Source organism: Mytilus galloprovincialis, chromosome 12 (assembly GCF_965363235.1).
Source record: "Mytilus galloprovincialis chromosome 12, xbMytGall1.hap1.1, whole genome shotgun sequence".
Classification (NCBI taxonomy): domain Eukaryota; kingdom Metazoa; phylum Mollusca; class Bivalvia; order Mytilida; family Mytilidae; genus Mytilus; species Mytilus galloprovincialis.
Genome location: NC_134849.1, coordinates 22,669,970 through 22,692,709, shown reverse-complemented (window position 1 = coordinate 22,692,709; position 22,740 = coordinate 22,669,970). Strand labels below are relative to the sequence as shown.

The 22,740-nt window shown below is 36.1% G+C and overlaps 1 long non-coding RNA gene across 1 annotated transcript in view; it reads left to right on the top strand.

The window, feature by feature from the left end:
* Window positions 1–5,805: 5,805 nt before the first annotated feature.
* The window catches only part of LOC143054390 (uncharacterized), a 28,886-nt gene continuing 11,951 nt past the window's right edge, over window positions 5,806–22,740 (top strand). Inside the window, exon 1 of the long non-coding RNA XR_012971655.1 lies at window positions 5,806–5,955. This is a non-coding gene — a long non-coding RNA (uncharacterized LOC143054390). The remainder of the gene's footprint in view (window positions 5,956–22,740) is intronic.

The following is a 22,740-nucleotide window of genomic DNA, read 5'->3' as shown; positions in this document are numbered from 1 at the left end:
GGATTGGTAATTAGAAGTAAGGACATTATATGATGTACACAATGTTGATTTATAAGTACAAGTTTGTTTTAATACTCTTATACTGATATGGGTATGACAATATTCTTCTTACAGGTTTTTGGATTTGAAAAAAAAAATAATAATAATTAATAGTAATGCATGTTACAATATATAAGAATGAGACGTTAACCCTATATTTAATTTCAAGAACACAATCTTCGAGAATGGACATATGTAAAATGGTTTTTATATAAGGTGAATCAAAATCCCCATGTATGAAGAACTTGAGTTGCTAATTATGCTTTAAGAAATATATTCTTCTTATAATTGACTACATATGGTGGTTATTTACTTAAGGATATACATTTATATTCTATATATCACCTACCATGTTTCTCGTCATACTACAAAAAAGGTAAAAATATATTGAACAAGATATTATAAGTTACATTATGTGCTAGTGACTTAATCCAATATATATGAGGTCAGTAAATTCCATTTGGGTGAGAGCGAAGCTCGAAACCCCATATTGAATTAACTGACCATATCTCGAGGACCCTGTGTATATCGTATTAGGTCACTAGCATACCATGTAACGAATTTATCTTACCGATTATCTTAACATGTGGTATTCAGACTAGTGGCCTATCATTGTGATTAAGTCTTCAATACTTAGTCTTAAGAACCTACTTACAGGTCTCTATACAAAAACAAATGCCTATAATAACAACTCGTTAGCTTTAAATGTTTTATTATATTCATTTCAATCGTTCATCATCAATTACTTAGTCTGTTGAAATCTTTCAGATTTTTCGTCATCACCGTGTTGATTTTTTTTTATAAAGGAACGAAACACATCTACTGGTCGTATATTGAAATAAGCCCTGCCTATCAACCTGATATAGAATATACATAGTCTCTACTCGGTTGCTTTAAATCAATCGTATTCCTAGAAATGTAAAGAGGAAAAGACAATCATGATAAATAATCTTCAATCGGAAATAGTATTCTTGCTTGCGGATTGATTACATGCACACGCACAAAACCATATCATATTTTTAGTGATGAAAAATTTTATTCGCCACTTCCCGATAAAGATTTATCTATAACCCTGATGTTTTAAGAAGAAATAGCATGGGTGATATAGCATCACCTCGAGCTATCATGTAAATGACCTCTATATACAGTCAGGTTCAAGAATACGAAATAGTTGTTCAACTGGTGACTTTCTATAGCAGCTCACTTGCCACACAAGTCGAGGTAGTAAAGTCGTTAATTATTTTATAACTGCAGAAAACTCTGTTTTTTTATGTCTTTAAATATCTCTTAAGAAAGACCTACTGATTTTGTTCTGATTATTATATTTGTTGGTTCTTCAGACGACACTTTTCTTTCTTTATTGTCTCGCAAGATGATTGGTATACGATAATTCACAGTTTATAAATGTGCCTATGAAAAAAATACCTCTCTTTCTGTGTGGTTTTAAATAGTGTAATAAATGGGCCTAAATTGTATTTTATATATCTTATATACATACTATTACTTAAATTATAGTATTGAGCTTCGAGGTATTGGTAAACTTGGTAGCACGTCATCCCTACATTTTTTTATTTGAAAAAAAATATCGGGCGTAAAGGTGGGGATAATTTTAACGAAGTAGAATCCTGACTGTTTGTATTTAGATATATAATTGGGAGCATACTGCACATCATGAATGCATTCTGGATATACAGTAAAGTTTATTGTATATGAATAGAATATAGCATACGATCATGTAACATTGTACATAACGTATACTAGTATTTATATTTATATGTTTTAGTATGAGGGTTTAAGGTGGTATGGGTGTCTTCCTCCATCTTGGATTGTAAAAAACAGAGAATCAAAGGTCCAGATTTTCCATCAAGCTAGCAAAATTTGATGCAGGAATGCAGATGTTTAATGTACATTTTCATTTAAAAGTACAAATTTATAAGAATATATAACTTCTAAATATTGATATTTTTGCAAATGTTAATTTTGGGTTGGTTTTTTTTTTTTTTTAATTGGCATTTTAAGGGGAGGTAACTCTAAAAAAAGTGCATTTTCTGAAGAATTCTGTATGGAATTTTCCTATTTTGTATTTTAGCCGGAAAAAACGTACGGTGACCCTATCTTTTCTTTTGGTATTCTCAAAGCAGTGTCTAAAAGCTATCTTTTCCTGAAGTATTTAACAATTCTATCATTTTGTTTAGTTTCTAATCACAAAATGGTGTTTTTTTCCTGTATAATCCATACAAAATGTGTCATTTTGTCCCGTCCTGTAGCTTGAGAAAATGCGCGGTGACCTATCATTTTATTATATTTTCAACATGTATCAATAGATACAACGTTTTGGCAAAGTATGAACAAATTCTATCATTTTTATTTTAGACTCCCATACCACCTTAAATGACTGTGATATTGATAAATGTTATAAGCATAACTATGTTACTGTTATCTTCGGGTTATTTTTCCAAATTTATATGTTTATGTAATAAAATAGATGTCAAGAACATATTTTATGGAACCCCTTAAAATACGACTTTAGTAAAAAAAATAATAAAGACCACTTTGATCTTAGCACAAACCTTCTTCTCCACAATTAAGACCTACAACACGCTCATGCGTACAAGCAGTAGAACATATCCGAGTCAATATTAGTTCATTCTTGTTGTTAGACTTTACTCCCAACTTCGTTCAGCGCTCGTACAAGGTTAGGCTATCTGGATCGTTTGTGTTGTAGATTGATTTTTTTTGTAGTGATACATTAAAAAAAAGTGGGAAAGCTAGTCTGTTTAAGGAAAAGTCATGTGTTGGTTGTAGTTGTGGTCTGTTCTGCTGTCTTATATATAATTATTTTTGACAAAATGTGTCATCCTTTAAATTATTTTGATAAGTAAACTAATGTATTTGACTTCCATCATCGAGCATTTAAAAAAAATGCGACCATGATAAATATGTCACAGTGACCTACTATATTGAGATAGAATGAAAGTGACAGACTGTCTGGACCATGTGTTGTAAATTTATTTAGAAAGGGAAATATAGAAAATATGGTATGGCGGCCAATGAGACAACTACCCACCAAAGTTAAATGAATGCGACATAAGCAATAACAAGTAACCGCAAGTCATTCAACAATGAACAAAAATATTACAAAATTCAATTGAGAAAACAAACGTCCCAATTTATAATTAAACAATTTGAGAGAAAAAAAACTACAGGCATGAACCAACAACAAACACTGAACCACGGATACCTGTCTTGAAACAAGCACATGAAGAGTGTCACTAGGTTAAACAATGTTTGTATGTGTTCAACCACACTCTAGAGCGGACAGGGATTTTAAGACACAACATAAGAACAAACTATAACAATCAGTTGAAATTGACTGAAACTATCAGATCGATACAAGCAGAAAAAACATCTAACGAAAACGCAGATCGGACATGGCAGTGTATTTATACATCTTTTTCACGGTTGAATCGGATGTGTGTGGATGCTGTGGTCTGTTGAAAAATAGCAATACCGAATCCAATAGACATAATATTAAAGCAAAATAATAGTCAACCAAAAGAAATTCTCGACAACAGGATTGATCCTCACGAACAAAACGTTCACTATTGACTCTCATATAGCTGCTTAAGTTCAGATTTTATATATGTCATGGTTGATTGGTAAATATTACATGGATTACCAGATCAATAAATTAATACAAACCTTATTTCTCATAACAAAAGATGAACAAGGTGCTGACTAAAATAGGCACAATAAAGACAATGAAGAAAACAATTAAACCAAATCAAAGACAGAAAGTGGAAGCAAATTTACTACCTTCACATTTAAAATCCATGTGGACTGTGTATAAAGCTTCATTCTCACACACACAAAAAAAGCCCACCAAAATGATGTCGCATATCGTAGATGTGCATATAAGACTTTTTAAAGGACAGGGTTGTTTCTACCACGTATGGAAAATATTCTTATAAGTCATGTGCAACAGAAATTTCATTATAATTAGGCAAATCAACATCCTTGTACGCTGGTATCCTCAACTAAAAATTGTATTATCGCAAACACGGGCCATGGATTATTGTTGACGTTGTATACCATACACACCGGCGATGGTTGAATGCTAATGAATAAAATGAAAAATTCTGAATACTGAAATGAAGGTGATCTTTCGTGTTTTATAAATGATTTCTCAGCCAATAAAATTTTCAATCTCTAGATTTTCAAGACACGAATATCATGTATATGTTTAAATGGGTCAATAGTGCAAGTTTATTCTAAAAATTGGCATAGTCCTTTCTTTTATTCCTCATCAAGATTATAAAAATATCGAAGATGCAAGATAGGATTTCAAAAAAAGAAACAGGAAGATGTGGTATAATTATTAATGAGACAACTCTCCATCCATGTCAAAATTTAAAAAATCAATATTATAGGTCAAAGTACGATCTTTAACATGGGGTCATTGCTCACCACACCGAACAGAAAGCCATATAAGGGGCCCAAAATAACTAGTGTAAAACCATTCAAATAGGAAAACCAATGGTCTAATCTATATTAAAAAAACGAGAAACACTTAAAAAACGACAACAACTGAACAAATGATTTTTTACTGTAGATAGTACACTTATCTACAAATGGTTCTTTACTGTAGATAGTACACTTATCTACAAATGGTTCATTACTGTAGATAGTACACTTATCTACAAATGGTTCTTTACTGTAGATAGTACACTTATCTACAAATGGTTCTTTACTGTAGATAGTACACTTATCTACAAACAACTGAACAGAAAGAATCAAATCAAATTTAATGAAAACCAAATATCTTACAAAAAATGAAAAGCATTAAAATAAAAAATTACCAAAAATTGGAAGCCACATCTTTCGAAGGATTTTTAAAAATTAAATTTCCATAAATCGAAACTTCCATGGCTATTTAAAAAACAACATAACAATAAATTTGGAAAACAACTATACATATATATATATATATAATTTGTTAACATTTGTTGTTATCGTTTTCAGTCTAGTGATTTGTTAAAAGTCCTTGAACTTGACCTTACTGTATGGTTGATTTGGTAAATACTATCATATACTCAATGTCATATATAACGCACCACTTTTACCAAACCACGTGACAATATTCAAATATTCATAATTTCTAGATTTTGTTTTAAAACAAATGTAAAACCAATAGATATTTTAAGCATCGCCTTGAAATCAATCTAAGGGTTTAACAGATAAAAATTCTTTGAAGTGATGACAATGGCACTTTTATCCCAAAAAGTCAAATATCAAAAATCTTAGATTAGTCAATAATCAAACTGCTCTTTACAAAACAATCATCATGAAACTGAACATCAAAGTAATTTTCATTGTTTTCATTCATATGAAATGATAATTAATTATATGAATGGGAGTATGGAGAAAGTACAATAAAGTTCTCACAAAAACTCGTAGAATGAAAATATCTCGTAATGCATGTTGAGTATCGGGAGATAGACCATTAAATCAGGATATCAGATCTCAACTTCATATCAAAATTTGAACAAAGCATTCTACAAATAGTTTTTTATGATCACGCTTTTTCGTTAAATTGAAGCAACTTCAATTAACTTTCATTGAAGTTGTCTAATTGGAAATTATACCTCGTCTCCTTATTTCTTTATAAACGCTTTAAGACTCACACGACAGTTAATAAATCACCCCAAAGAAATTCGCATAGTTGGTGCGTTTCTTTAGTTGTTTAGTATATACGAAGTCTTTCAGAGCGTATAGAAAAACATACACAAGTCTTGATGAATATTCTGTCAAACAGGATATGCAACAAAGGACATTGGGACAACGTATAGGCACGATGACAATCAATGCAAATATGGAACCAGTTGAGGGGACCAGTTTGATGATTTAACAATACATGTATGTTATCTTTTTATCTTATGTTAGTTTTAACTTTAAGTTTGTTCGATTGATTATCGCATTTAAAATCTTTTACAATTAAAACAAAAGGCGATACTTTAATTTAAATATTTCAAATAGTATATAGTGTATTGTGACTTAAGATGAGCGTTAAATGTAAGTCTATTCAATATAGGTTAATTAGATATTTTACACATTTTCTCGTTTTAGTCTTAAAGTATCATTTTTATATTACGAATTACACTCATAAGAAGTTTTATATTGAATAAAATACAGAATTAAAATATACAGTCGTTAATAAGAAACGGTTTTATTTAATTTTAGTCAGCCTTTCAGTTAGTATGTTTAAAATGTATTATTTTGGCAATTTCCAGTTCAATTAATTTGATTCGATTTGAAAGCTCTATTATTATTCAATAATTGAATGTTGGACTTTTAATTGAATAATTTCAAGGACACGTTGTAACGGACATTTATAAATACATGGGGAGCAATTTAATTCTAAAGTCATGCGAAACATATTACATCTACCTTTAATATATGTATCAAATACAACAAACATGAATACGTTTTATATACTTGAATGACTAAGTTTTACTGTAAAACACTTGTACATAGACCGCGCTGAAGTACGTCCATTATTCATAGTTCATTATTCATTATTCAATAATGAATAATGAAATAGTTCACTATTCACTATTCACTATTGAAAAATGAATAATGAATAATGAAATGGTTTATGTTTCATTATTCAAATTGAAGCGGTGAATAGTGAAAAAAATATTGAAAAAGATTGACTGTGACACAATAGCTATATTTTGATTCGAAATGACCATAAGTGGGTTTACGGAGGACCTAAATGCCACAAAATTCATAAAAATGAGGAAATTTAAAAAGGAACATGTGGTATGATTGCCAATGAGACAAATATCCAGAAAGACCACAATGACACAGACATTAACAACTATAGCTCACCGTACAGCCTTCAACAATGAGCAAAGCCCATACCGCATAGTCAGCTATTAAAGGTTCCGCAACGAATATTAGAAGTCCTAAATGCCGAAATACGCGTGAAAATCAAGAAATAGCCAATTTTGAATAATGAAATGGATATTTTGAATAATGGAATGGAGTGCGGCGACCCTTTAGCCCCCAATTATATATAAACCTTCAACCTCATTCGAAAGCTGATTACAAGACGAACAAAATGTATATAGTCAATATGTTCCGCAACGAATATTTGAAGACCTAAATGCCGAAATACGCATGAAAATTAAGAAATAGCCAATTTTGAATAATGAAATGGATATTTCGAATAATGGAATGGACTGCGGCGACCCTTTAGCCCCTAATTATAGATAAATCTTATACTTCATTCGAAAGCTGATTACAAGACGAACAAAATGTATATAGTCAACATGTTCCGCAACGAATATTTGAAGACCTGAATGCCAAAATACGCGTGAAAATTAAGAAATAGCCAATTTTGAATAATGAAATGGATATTTTGAATAATGGAATGGAGTGCAGCGACACTTTAGACCCTAATTATAAATAAACCTTATACCTCATTCGAAAGCTGATTACAAGACGAACAAAATGTATATAGTCAATATGTTCCGCAACGAATATTAGAAGACCTAAATGCCAAAATACGCGTGAAGATTAAGAAACAGCCAATTTTGAATAATGAAATGGATATTTTGAATAATGGAATGGACTGTGGCGACCCTTTAGCCCCTATTATAGATAAACCTTATACCTCATTCGAAAGGTGATTACAAGACGAACAAAATGTATATAGTCAATATGTTTCGCAACGAATATTAGAAGACCTAAATGCCTAATTACGCGTGAAAATTAAGAAATAGTCAATTTTGAATAATGAAATGGATATTTTGAATAATGGAATGGAGTGCGGCGACCATTTAGACCCCAATTATAGATAAACCTTTTACCTCATTCGAAAGCTGATTACAAGACGAACAAAATGTATATAGTCAATATGTTCCACAACGAATATTAGAAGACCTAAATGCCTAATTACGCGTGAAAATTAAGAAATAGTCAATTTTGAATAATGAAATGGATATTTTGAATAATGGAATGGACTGTGGCGACCCTTTAGCCCCTAATTATAGATAAACCTTCTACCTCATTCGAAAGCTGATTACAAGACGAACAAAATGTATATAGTCAATATGTTCCGCAAAGAATATTAGAAGACCTAAATGCCAAAATACGCGTGAAGATTAAGAAACAGCCAATTTTGAATAATGAAATGGATATTTTGAATAATGGAATGGACTGTGGCGACCCTTTAGCCCCTATTATAGATAAACCTTATACCTCATTCGAAAGCTGATTACAAGACGAACAAAATGTATATAGTCAATATGTTCCGCAACGAATATTAGAAGACCTAAATGCCAAAATACGCGTGAAAATTAAGAAATAGCCAATTTTTAATAATGAAATGGATATTTTGAATAATGGAATGGAGTGCAGCGACCCTTTAGACCCTAATTATAGATAAACCTTATACCTCATTCGAAAGGTGATTACAAGAGGAACAACATGCTTATAGTCAACATGTTCCGCAACGAATATTAGAAGACTTAATTGCCAAAATACGCGTCAAGTTTAAGAAACAGCCAATTTTGAATAATGAAATGGATATTTTGAATAATGCAATGGACTGTGGCGACCCTTTAGCCCCTAATTATAGATAAACCTTATACCTCATTCGAAAGCTGATTACAAGACGAACAAAATGTCTATAGTCAATATGTTCCGCAACGAATATTTGAAGACCTAAATGCCGAAATACGCATGAAAATTAAGAAATGGCCAATTTTGAATAATGAAATGGATATTTCGAATAATGGAATGGACTGCGGCGACCCTTTAGCCCCTAATTATAGATAAATCTTATACCTCATTCGAAAGCTGATTACAAGACGAACAAAATGTATATAGTCAACATGTTCCGCAACGAATATTTGAAGACCTAAATGCCGAAATACGCGTGAAAATATAGGGTGTGTTTGGATATACGCCTGAGGCATCCTATGGTTACCAATAGGTACCTATGGTTTGATATTTTGTGTATAAAATATCAAACCATAGGTACCTATGGGTAACTATAGGCCGCCTCAGGCGTATATCCAAACACCCCCTAAGAAATAGCCAATTTTGAATAATGAAATGGATATTTTGAATAATGGAATGGAGTGCGGCGACTCTTTAGACCCTAATTATACATAAACCTTATACCTCATTCGAAAGCTGATTACAAGACGAACAAAATGTATATAGTCAATATGTTCCGCAACGAATATTAGAAGACCTAAATGCCTAATTACGCGTGAAAATTAAGAAATAGTCAATTTTGAATAATGAAATGGATATTTTGAAAAATGGAATGGACTGTGGCGACCCTTTAGCCCCTTATTATAGATAAACCTTATACCTCATTCGAAAGGTGATTACAAGACGAACAAAATGAATCTATTGTCAATATGTTCCGCAACGAATATTAGAAGACCTTAATGCCAAAATACGCGTGAAAATTAAGAAATAGCCAATTTTGAATAATGAAATGGATATTTTGAATAATGGAATGGAGTGCGGCGACCCTTTAGACTTTAATTATAGATAAACCTTATACCGCATTCGAAAGCTGATTACAAGACGAACGAAATGTATATAGTCAATATGTTCCGCAACGAAAATTAGAAGACCTAAATGCCTAATTACGCGTGAAAATTAAGAAATAGTCAATTTTGAATAATGAAATGGATATTTTGAATAATGGAATGGACTGTGGCGACCCTTTAGCCCCTAATTATAGATAAACCTTATACCTCATTCGAAATATGATTACAAGACGAACAAAATGTATATAGTCAATATGTTCCGCAACGAATATTAGAAGACCTAAATGCCAAAATACGCGTGAAGATTAAGAAACAGCCAATTTTGAATAATGAAATGGATATTTTGAATAATGGAATGGACTGTGGCGACCCTTTAGCCCCTATTATAGATAAACCTTATACCTCATTCGAAAGCTGATTACAAGACGAACAAAATGTATATAGTCAATATGTTCCGCAACGAATATTTGAAGACCTAAATGCCGAAATACGCATGAAAATTAAGAAATAGCCAATTTTGAATAATGAAATGGATATTTCGAATAATGGAATGGACTGCGGCGACCCTTTAGCCCCTAATTATAGATAAATCTTATACCTCATTCGAAAGCTGATTACAAGACGAACAAAATGTATATAGTCAACATGTTCCACAACGAATATTTGAAGACCTAAATGCCGAAATACGCGTGAAAATTAAGAAATAGCCAATTTTGAATAATGAAATGGATATTTTGAATAATGGAATGGTCTGGCAGGACTCTTCAGCCCCTAATTACAGATATATATTGTACCTCAATCGAAAGTTTATCAAGAGAGGAACAAAATGTATATAGTCAATTTGTTCCGCAACGCATATTAGAGGAGTAACAAAGGACTTAAAGATCGAATTACGCGTGAACATTGAGAAATCGGCAATTTTGAATAATGAAATGGATATTTTGAATAATGGAATGGACTGGCAGGACCCTTCAGTCACTAATTACAGATATATATTATACCTTGATCGAAAGCTTATTAATAGTGGAACAAAATGTATATAGTCAATATGTTCCGCAACGCATATTAGAGGAGAAACGAAGGACTCAAATATCGAAATACGCGTGAACATTGATAAAAAGCCAATTTTGAATAATGGAAGGGACTGGCAGGACCATTCAGCTCCTAATTACAGATATATATTATACCTCGATCGAAAGCTTATTAATAGAGGAACAAAATGTATATAGTCAATATGTTCCGCCCTATTAGAGGAGTAACGAATGACTTAAATATCGAAATACGCGTCAACATTGAGAAACAGCCAATTTTGAATAATGAAATGGAAATTTTGAATAATGGAATGGACTGGCAGGACCCTTCAGCCCCTAATTATAGATATATATTATACCTCAATCGAAAGCTTATCAAGAAAGGAACAACGGTATATAGTCAATATGTTCCGTAACGCATATTAGAGGAGAAATAAAGGACTTAAATATCGAAATACGCGTGAGCATTGAGAAATAGCCAAATTTGAATAATGAAATGGAAATTTTGAATAATGGAATGGACTGGCAGGACCCTTCAGCCCCTAATTACAGATATATATTATAACTCGATCGAAAGCTTATTAATAGAGGAACAGAATGTATATAGTCAATATGTTCTGCAACGCATATTAGAGAAGTAACGAAGGACTTAAATAACGAACTACGCGTGAACATCGAGAAATAGCCAATTTTGAATAATGGAAGGGACTGGCAGGACCCTTCAGCCCCTAATTACAGATATATAATATACCTCAATCGAAAGCTTATCAAAAGAGGAACAAAATGTATCAAGTCAATATGTTCCGCAACGCATATTAGAGGAGTAACGAAGGACTTAAATATCGAAATACGCGTGAACATTGAGAAATCGGCAATTTTGAATAATGAAATGGAAATTTTGAATAATGGAATGGACTGGCAGGACCCTTCAGCTCCTAATTACAAATATATATTATACCTCGATCGAAAGCTTATTAATAGAGGAACAAAATGTATATAGTCAATATGTTCCGCCCTATTAGAGGAGTAACGAATGACTTAAATATCGAAATACGCGTCAACATTGAGAAACAGCCAATTTTGAATAATGAAATGGAAATTTTGAATAATGGAATGGACTGGCAGGACCCTTCAGCCCCTAATTATAGATATATATTATACCTCAATCGAAAGCTTATCAAGAAAGGAACAAACGGTATATAGTCAATATGTTCCGTAACGCATATTAGAGGAGAAATGAAGGACTTAAATATCGAAATACGCGTGAGCATTGAGAAATAGCCAAATTTGAATAATGAAATGGAAATTTTGAATAATGGAATGGACTGACAGGACCCTTCAGCCCCTAATTACAGATATATATTATAACTAGATCGAAAGCTTATTAATAGAGGAACAAAATGTATATAGTCAATATGTTCTGCAACGCATATTAGAGGAGTAACGAAGGACTTAAATATCGAACTACGCGTGAACATCGAGAAATAGCCAATTTTGAATAATGAAATGGATATTTTGAATAATGGAATGGACTGCTATGACCCTTTAGCCCCTAATTACAGATATATATTATACCTCAGTCGAAAGCTTATCAAGAGAGGAACAAAAGGTATATAGTCAATATGTTCCGCAACGGATTTTACAGGAGTAACAAAAGACTTAAATTTCGAAATACGCGTGAACATTGAAAAATAACTTATTTTGAATAATGTAATGGACTGCTGCAACCCTTCAGTCCCTAATCAAGGCAAAATTTATACACTAAATTAAAGCTTATTGATAGAGGAATAAACTGAGTATAAACGATATGTGCCGCAATGACCATTAGAGGGTTTACGGAGGATCAAATGCCAAAATACGCGTGAAAATTAAGAAATAGCCAATTTTGAATAATGAAATAGATATTTTGAATAATGTAATGGAATGCTGTGACCCTTTAGCCCTTAATAATAGATAAACCTTACACCTCATTAGAAAGCTTATTACGAGAGGAACAAAATGTATATAGTCAACATGTTCAGCAACACATATTAGAGGAGTAACGAAGGACCTAAATATTAAAATACGCTTGAACATTAAGAAATAGCTTATTTTGAATAATGGAGTGGACTGCTGCAACCATTCGATCCCTAATCAAGACATTCTTTGTGGAAGAAAGAAACACACACACAAAAAAAAACAAGAGTGCACACGCTGAAATGTCTCGCCTTCTTTACTAATCATTGATATTATTTTGATAGTCTTAAATATAAAGCTTTATTACAACTGTCACATAAACTCATCATAAACCAAGAAAATGAAACATTGATCAATTAACCATGAAAATAAGGTCAAGGTCAGATGAACCATGCCAGGTAGACATGTACATCTAACAATTCTTCAATACAACAAATATAGTTGACCTATTGCTTATAAATTAAGAAAAACCGACCAAAACACAAACACATAGCACTTAGCAATGAACCGTGAATATGAGGTCAATCAAATAAAACCTGCGCGACAGACATAATTTTATTATAGATAAGTATGTAAATAATTTCCATACACCAAATATAGTTGACTAAATGCATATAGTATTAGAAAATAGACCAAAACTCAAAAACTTAACTTTGACCACTGAACCATGAAAATGAGGTCAGGGTCAGATGACACCTGTCAGCTAGACATGTACACCTAATAATCAATCCATACACCAAATATAGTAAACATATTGCATATAGTATGAGAAAAATAGACCAAAATTCAAAAACTTAACTTTGACCACTGAACCATGAAAATGAGGTCAAGGTGAGATGACACCTGTCAGCTAGATATGTACACCTTACAATCATTCCATACACCAAATATAGTAGACCTTTTGTATATAGTATAAGAAAAACAGACCAAAACACAAAAAACTTAACTATAACCACTGAACCATGAAAATGAGGTCAAGGTCAGATGACACCTGCCAGTTGGACATGTACACCTTACAGTCCTTCCATACACGAAATATACTAGACCTATTGCTTATAGTATCTGAGATATAGACTTGAACACCAAAACTTAAACCTTGTTCACCGATCCATGAAATAAGGTCGAGGTCAAGTGAAAACTGTCTGACGGACATGAGGACCTTGCAAGGTATGCACATACCAAATATAGTTATCTTATTACTAATAATAAGAGAGAATTTAACATTACAAAAAATCTTAACTTTTTTTCAAGTAGTCACTGAACCATGAAAATGAGGTCAATGACATTGGACATGTGGCTGACGGAAAGTTCGTAACATGAGGCATCTATATATAAAGTTTGAAGCATCCAGATCTTCTACCTTCTAAAATATAAAGTTTTCAAAAAGTAATCTAACACCGCCGCCGCCGCCGCCGCCGGATCACTATTCCTATGTCGAGCTTTCTGCAACAAAAGATGCAGGCTCGACAATAAAAATTCAAAATAGAATAAACACAATGGATTTTACGATTAAAAATATGTCTGATCAGAGATAGAATACGGCGAAAGAGGTATAAATTCTGAAGAAAAAAAAGTGGACGCTGTTAAGGCCAATCGAGAACAGCGCTGCAATGACGAGGAAATTCTCAAATGGCAAGGATTAAGGCCGGACTCAACATGGATTGTCAAAGACATTAAAGATGTTGACACGAAGTAAAAGTCTGCAAAATTGTAACCTTGTGCTCGAAAGGGGAAACTATTCGCACATGGGAATGTGAGAGATTAAACAAGCAGCTTTCTACCGTCTTGGCAAAGAGAGAGACCGATGGAGCTGTGCAATTTTTGAGCTATGGGATTAAAAAATCCAGACACACCGGGTACGTTTCACGACTTTCTGATTTTTCATAAGTATGTAGGATCGAGAGTGTTAGGATAGGTTTTGTAGGTCCCAAAACTGGGTCTGAAAAACAGTGAACTGGGGATGGTATTTTTGGGGTGACCTAAATTGATTTTTTTATTGTTAGGATAAAGACATGAATCCAATAGTGAACATGGAGTTAGTAGTTGAAAACGTGAAAGCCCTGAGAGGTATAGTCAAAATGAACCACCTTCGAGGGTATTCCCGGTTGAGGAAAGATCAGTTGGTTGAGAGGTGATAGAAACGAAGACAAATCTTAAATTTCATCGTCGTCCCAAACCCCACACGAGGAAGGAGATTATCACCCAGACAAAACAACTTGGGTTGAAAGGGGTTAGCAGGCTGTCGATAGATCGACTGCTAAAGAAGGTGCAGGAAAAGATTTGGGAAGATAGGAAGGCCACTGGGGATAACATTGAGGTACATTCGCCGTAGAAAGCCTTTAAAGATGTATTTACTACCTGGAATATGACCCCATCATGGCATGGATGTGCAGACCCCCCTTGAGGTCTCTCGGGTGTCACGTGGGGAACTTATAGAATATGGGCATTGTAAGGGGCAAACCAATGTGATCATGCACTGTACCTTTGAAAAGATTAATCCAACAGGTAAGGCGGATGATGAGAACGAGAGATACTTTCATTCTGGAAACTAGATTTGCACCGCGGCCAAGGACTTGGTTGAAACCCTTGAGAAGATAGATGAAAAGATCGTAGAAAAGATTGCCCGGTTGACCTCTGACAAAACTAGGGAAATGGTGAATACTTCCTCGGTCCAGTCGGGGTGTAATTCTATTAGCTATAAATGGTTTTTGTATTTTTGACGAATACAACCAACTCAGAACGATTTGGCTATCACACCAAAATGTAATTTCTGTAATTCCTAAAATATTTGACACATGTTTAGCTAATTTCGCTCCAACTACGGCGCCCATCAACTCCAATCGCGGCAAAGTAATTACTTTAAGCGGTGCAACTCTGTTTTTAGCCATAACTAATTGCGAATGTTTTCCTTGTACAATGTAGGCGCATGCTCCATAAGCTTGTTTGCTAGCATCGGTAAAAATGTGTAATCTTGCTGTTTGTGGCGATAATCCATCGTTGTTAAGTAGTCTGGTAAATTCAACTGATTTTGTATCTTTAAGATCTGTAGATAAAGTAGTCCATTGCGTAGTTACATCTTCAGGTAAGCGTTCGTCCCATCCAAAATTACGTTTCCATAGTGACTGCATTAGTATCTTAGCTTTCACTTTCACAGGACTAAGTATGCCAAGCGGATCAAAGATTTTAGACGACTGTCGTAATATTTCTCTTTTGGTTACATCTACCATGGTTGAATCTATGTCTACTTCGGCAAATAAAAGTTTGTCGTCCGCAACATTCCAGCGCATTCCAAGTATGTTGACCTCGTTACTGGAATCTAGTACGTTTTCTGTTTCAGCAAGTTCTCGTAGTCTGTTAGAATTAGAGTTCCATGATCTGAGGTTAAAGCCTCCTTTCTGTAATAAACACCTGGAATCACGGTAAAATTGCATTAAGTCGTCTTCGGCAGTAAAACTAGTTAAAACATTATCTACAAACAAGTCTTGTGTAATTCTTGAAGCTGTTGGACTAGGATTCTCTTCAAAGTGTTTTAATAAAGTTGCATTCAGTATAAATGGTGAGCATGTAGCTCCGAATAAGACTGACTTGAAACGATATGTTGTAAACGGACTGGTTGAATCTGTTGGGTCACTTAACCAAAAAAAGCGAGTTACATCACGGTCAGATTTATGAAGTCCAACTTGCAGAAATGCCTTTTTGATATTTGTTGTCACTGCAAACTTCGTGACAGCGGCTCTATTTCCAGCTCGAATACACTTGATTCTCGACGAATCCATCTTTTATCCTGGTCACGGCACCAATCTCGTGATCGTATAATTGTAGTTTGCGTTGTGTTGTATGAATAGAGAAAAAGACGTCTATACAAATGGATGATTTAATGCTGGAATACAATGACGTTTATATATAGCAACCATGACGTTACATATAGAGAGCGAGCGGTAACGCGTATAAGTATATGTATGAATCCCGCGTAATGTGATTGTCTCTATTTATCCTCGACAGGGGTGTATCCCTTCTCGAATGTACCTTTCATCTTGGTGATTCGGAAAATCGCGGTGGTTTAATGGGAGGTATGCTGCCGTAAAGGTTCCAATACAACTTGTTTTCATTCTCCTTATGACTTGCGGCAACAGGGACCATCTTGATAGCGGTGCTTGGTGGTATTGCACTGGCGATCAAGATCGTCCAGGACATCGATATAGGTGAGTGTGGAGTTGGCTGAAAAGTATTTGAACATTTTCTCTTTCATGGTGCGGTTTCAACGTTTGACAATACTCGATTTATCTTCGTTCCCGGTGGAGTAGAGATCGATACCATGCTTTTGAAGCAGCTGATTTACATGTGTGTTGTAAAACTCAGTGCCTTTGTCTGTACATAGCTTCTCGGGCACACCGCTTGGAAGGCATCCCGCACCATCAGCCCCTTCCTGTTCTTGAGTGGTATCAGCCAGTCATATTTCGAGAAGACATCGATAATGCTCAGGATAAATTTATTTCCCTTGATGTCCCTAGAGAAGTCACTTATATCAATGAGGTCGGCCGCCCAGGTCTCATCCACACCACCCACCGCTACACAGCGTTTATGAAACTATCGTCAAACTGGTTTGTGCAACTCCTCAGCTAGCTCATCAGTCCAGCGAACAGTTTTTTAACACCCAGACGGAATCGAACTTTGGTACCGATGATTGGTCCGACGATACTGCAGTCCAAGCGTTCGTGTGTGGTACAGTTGGGAATGGTGTTAAGCGAGGCTAGCATAGCTTCGTCACATATGGTGTTGCGTGCGGTTGCATCCTTGTGCTGGGCATAACAAAGATCGTGGAGATATTTGGTCAACTTGAATAATGGGTTTTGATTAAGCCTTCGTGTGCCATCGGGAAGTAGTAGCTTTCTAAGTCTAGTCCCTCGCCCGGTGAAGTTGTGTCCGGGTACATGCAATTCCATGGGTAATCGGTTGATTAGTTTGTTCATGAACCCTGTACCGGTTGTGGCAACGAACTGAGACTTCTTGGCATCGCACACCTTGCAGTTGCCAACCTTTCTTCGTCGCCCGTTGCTGGTCATTACCTCGCTAGCGCTTGTGTTAACTGTGTCCGTCTTTCTATGACTTTCACGCAGAAAATCATCTCTATGTTAATTTAATAAATAAACGTTGAAGACATTTCCTACAGTGCCAACGCCCCCGCGAGGAGTAATCACTACCTCCTACTTCAGTGATCGATAAGTCAGTTGATCATTGGGAAATCGGACTGTGGTAAGACGACGCTGCTGAACAACCTATTCCAGCGCGATTGATGGCTCCGACTAAAATCGATTGTACGTCTACGGATAATCGCTTCAACAACCTATCTACCAGCAGTTGGAGCAAGCGCTGGAAAAAAAGCTTCCCTAAAGAAGATATCGAGTCCTACTACAGTGCAAAGGCAAGTCACCCTACTCGTTGATCGATGTGGTCAACACCTTATCACCACCATAACACCCCAGTGGTATCGATACTTTTTTCGATCAAGGAAGCGATGTACCAAACCCCCGAGAACTTGATCCCAGCCGTAAGAACCTCATGGTGAACCTCATGGTGTTCGACGACTTGATGCTGAGAAAACAGAACACGTGTAAAGACAACGTCGATTGTTTCTACCTGTGCCAGAACTACTTCACACTGCCCCGCCAGTCGATCCGGGAGAATGCCAACTTCCCCTGCCTCTTTCAGCAGAATGCTAAGAATATCTACCACATCCGACACGATCACTGCAACGATCTCACCAAGGATCAGTACAGTTTGACGCTCTGTGTAAGCATTGCTGGTCCAAGCCCTATGGATTTGTAACCATCGATTTTACAAGCACCAAGGCAAATGGAAAATATGCAAATTAAATGAGTTCTTTGAGGTATAAGATAATATAAATAGATAATATCTGGACACAGAGGAACCCCAGCCCTGCAAGTTCGAATGACCCTGCAAATGCAATTTTGAGTGGGTTCCATGTTGAAAATGCAGTTGAGTGATCCTTCGACCAATCTACAGCGGTGGAGGTGATTTCAATGCATGGAACTCCACCATTATGGTAAGGTGTAGCGATTTTCTCAACCTCAATGCCCTGCCAAGACGCTTTGAGGCCACCAGTGCACATACCCATGACACTTGAATCTTTCGAAGAAAAGGGATCCGTATCAGCTGTGTAATACCTTCATGCGCAACTCATTGATTAGGGGCGTTCACACCAACGCTTAGGGGCGTTCAACAGCATTCGATCCTATTAGATAAATGACATTTATCAAGATTATCGACCCTAAGCAGCGTGAGGCACTTGTCAGGGAGTTGCAAGACACCAAACGGAAGATTCAAGCCAGTAATATGCAACATCGCCTCTACAAGATTGAACTTAGCCAGGACCTTTACAAGGTGTTCAAGCCTGTGGTTGAGGCTTAGCGAGAGGCAGCTTCACAGATCACCAAAAAGATTGCAGACCTTCCTGCAACAGTGCCAGTACTCCCTCCTCCACCGCCCAAGTTTGCCGACCCACTACTAATTGCACCACCTACAGAAACAGTCCTTGGAGCTCGAGCACAGCAGCATTTGCAGCTCAGTATGACTACATCCGCCGACCACACCTTTTGATTGCGATCTGAAAACGATGGTATCTTCATCAGAAGCTGACCAGTTACTTTTGACGGCGATAATTTGTTCATGGATAGTGTAAAGTACAAAGGAACCCTTGGCCTCTGGGAAGTTATGGTGAAAAAGAAACCAGAATCGTTCGAGCACGACGACCTTGACGACTATGCAGAGATCCTGAAAAGTTCCGGTGATATGTATAAAGTAGGGATGGCAACGAGTACTCGAGTACTCGGGTACTCGCTCGGAAGGCCGAGTACTCGAGTACAGTTTTAGTACTCGGATACTCGTTTGCCTGTTATACATTTTGAGATATTTTCTCTTCACATTTCCACTCACTTTAGTTCCGTTGAAATATCCCCTTCGTAATATTAAATAAAATCAATTAAGATTATCCTGAGGCTACTATTTGTTAAAGTAGTATCAGCAACGTCCTTTCCTTCCGAGGGAATGTTTTCATGTGCACTACTTGTAACAAAAAATAGAAAGTCAAACAGTCTTTCGTCTGAAATTGTTGACCAGATCATATTTCTAAATAAGAACAAAATCAAAGTGACCGGCGGTGAACCCTACGCAACAGATTAGGGACATTTTTAACGGTGTTTGTATACGGATCAACACTTTCATGGATTAATAATTAACTCGTCACAAGCCATAAAACTCACCTTTGTTTGTTAATCAAGACTTCTATGTAAACGTGATTGGTATGAGATGTACAATTAAATTAATTTAATCACTCTGTATTTTAAACTTAACTATAATTGTTTAATATTAAAAAAAAACAAAAGTCGAAAATAAACTGACAACGTCATGGCTTTAAAAAAAAAAGAAAATCAGATAAACGATGGTGCAAAAAGGGAAGACTACGCAACACAAAACAGTTATTCGAAGTCCAATATTATTGTTGCCAAATTAATGGACAAGTCCTATCATAAAAGATACCAACTCCTCATGAATAGATGATACATATATTGGCTACTTTGTCGGACTTTATATGCAAATATTTTTGGTTTTTTTTATTGTAATTTGGTTCATGAACACGTACACAAACTGCTATTATGATAGGTTATTTGTAGAAAACGGCAGTCTGTAATTCATTGCTTAATTGACACAAAAACAGAGGAGCAATGTTTATAGTACGTTAGTTTTATATGTAACAAAACACTGCATCCCACCTTAAATCTCAACTTTTCAATAGACGTTTAAGATTCATCCGAGTACTCGAGTATCTTGACCGAGTATCCGAGTATTAAATTTCAGATCTTTTGACATCCCTAGTATAAAGGTAATTCCATCTTTTCAAGAACCCCGAAAGCGAGTAAGAATTACAAGTGAATGGGAATCGTGTCCCACATCTACCAGAAATATAAGTTTGGCAATGAGCTGCAAACCGTGTTTTTTTCCAACTTCAAGCAGCTTCTAGATCGCTTGGAACTGTGTGCTGCAGCATACCGAGCAGGAAATAATGGTGTGCGCAACGAAATTGTGTCGATTATCCATGCTATGAAAAAGGGTAGATATATCAGCATCGAAGAATATATGGCGCTTCATCATAGTATCCTATAATAAATGTTGCAAATCAAGAAAGGTTACGCCTGAAAGTAGGCATACAGTGGTAGAGGACTATTTGGCACAATTAACAGTTTGGCTGGACGCATGTTTACTTCCTCTGCCACCAAAACCATAGGAAGTAAGACCGTGAGTGCAAACACCAATGAAGCCTTGAGAGGTGTTGAAAAAGGGGCCCCAAAGCCGTCGACCATGTGGTTGATAAAGTGACCCGCCCCCGAAAATGCAGAATGTCCACTCAACAGTCCAATGGTCAACCAGCAAACCGCAGCAAATCCAGTTGAACAACCTGATCTCCGGTTCTGGCATTGCTACCAGCCACGACTTTGTGCAGCGCTATAAATAAATACATAATGTCCAACATCCTTATAATCACCGTAGGGTTGATCTACGACGTAAGTCTCCAAAAATATAAGGTTCACGAATACCAACCTCAAGCTGGTGCCAACCTGAATAATTCAGGTGAGATCCGAATCAACATCGAAACCCAAGACTCCATCCCGCTGAAAGTTATCTCTTGGTAAATGGGCGACTGTAAAAGAACCACGGTAGTTCATATGCTAATGCAGATCTAGTGTCTCTCATTCACAATGGAATCATGTTTCTCTTCAAGACTATCAGTTACAATTAATGCAAGCTCTCATGCCAGCTGATCGAACATATCAACGACCCAGTCGTTGATATCACTATGCTGGGAATGTTGATTTATCCCAACAATTTCTCCAAATCCCAAGGCCTTAACTAGCTGTGGTACAAAGATTCATCTACCGAAGCCGAGGCCGAAAACACAGGCTTTGCAGCACGTCATGGGTATATTATCACCAAGCCCGCCAATAAAAGGATCGTTTTCATTCACCACACCCCTGAGACATATTTTCGGCTTTGCAGACGATTACAACAAGATTGTGTATGGATTCAAGCACGAATTGTCACTCGTGCGCGACTCGGACGACAATGCCATCCTGCTGCCGTCAACGACGTGGCGAAAATCATCCTGAGTAAGATCTCTTGGTTTGTTCCTCACGTCCTTCCTTCCTTCCGATAAAAAAAAACTGCGGTTGTAAAAGACCATCCAAAGCAAGAGTAAGATCGATTTTGGTTCCGAATACGACAGTGTGATTCTACAAGTGCTACCGAAACCTTACAGTTCCACTGGCGTTTGTCTGCCAAGAGCGGTCGGGAGAAACTGAGATACATCATCGTAGCCTTTCAGACCGGTAAAAGTACGATCGGACTTAAAATGAAGCCGTGTTCGACCACTGCCGGTTGCGAACTATCTACGTCACCCTCAACGCAGAACGCTACCTGGCGGTAGACTTCAATGCCAGTTTCACACAAACCAAGATCGCCAGAGAGTACAAGAATGTCGCAGAGTTCTAACTACTTCAACATTGACCGTTTTATCAGCAACTGCAACATTAACCCCTCCGATTTCAACGATCTGTATCTACTGTTTGTCATTGATGTGAGTCACCAGTCCATTTGAATCCGATAGTCAGAAGATGAACGTCGTGTACAAAAAGTACAAAAATGGATAAAATTCACCTACAAGTAACTCCTCTTTGCCAGCCGCCCTGCCGAAGTCTATGCGATCGTTGTGATCAACAACTGAGAAGTATGACGGTATCGAAGAGTGGAAGTAAAAATATGTGATAATGGTGTACCATAAATAAATGGATAACACATGGTTTCAGCAATTGCTAAAATCACCAACCCCAAGCATGGGTTTTCCTTCATCGTTTCTGGAAACGATAGCCAAATTCTTTCCCGGTTCAACCTCCACTGCAACTCAAGGAATCAAAGACCTACGAGATGGCATTGGTAAATCTGAAAACCAATAATTCCACCCCTAACATTCATTTGTATACAGGAAACCATTCAATCTGCTACTCTCCCGATGATGGTGCCAACTGGTTTTCCATCGCACTGAGCACAGGTTCCTATGACATCGAAGA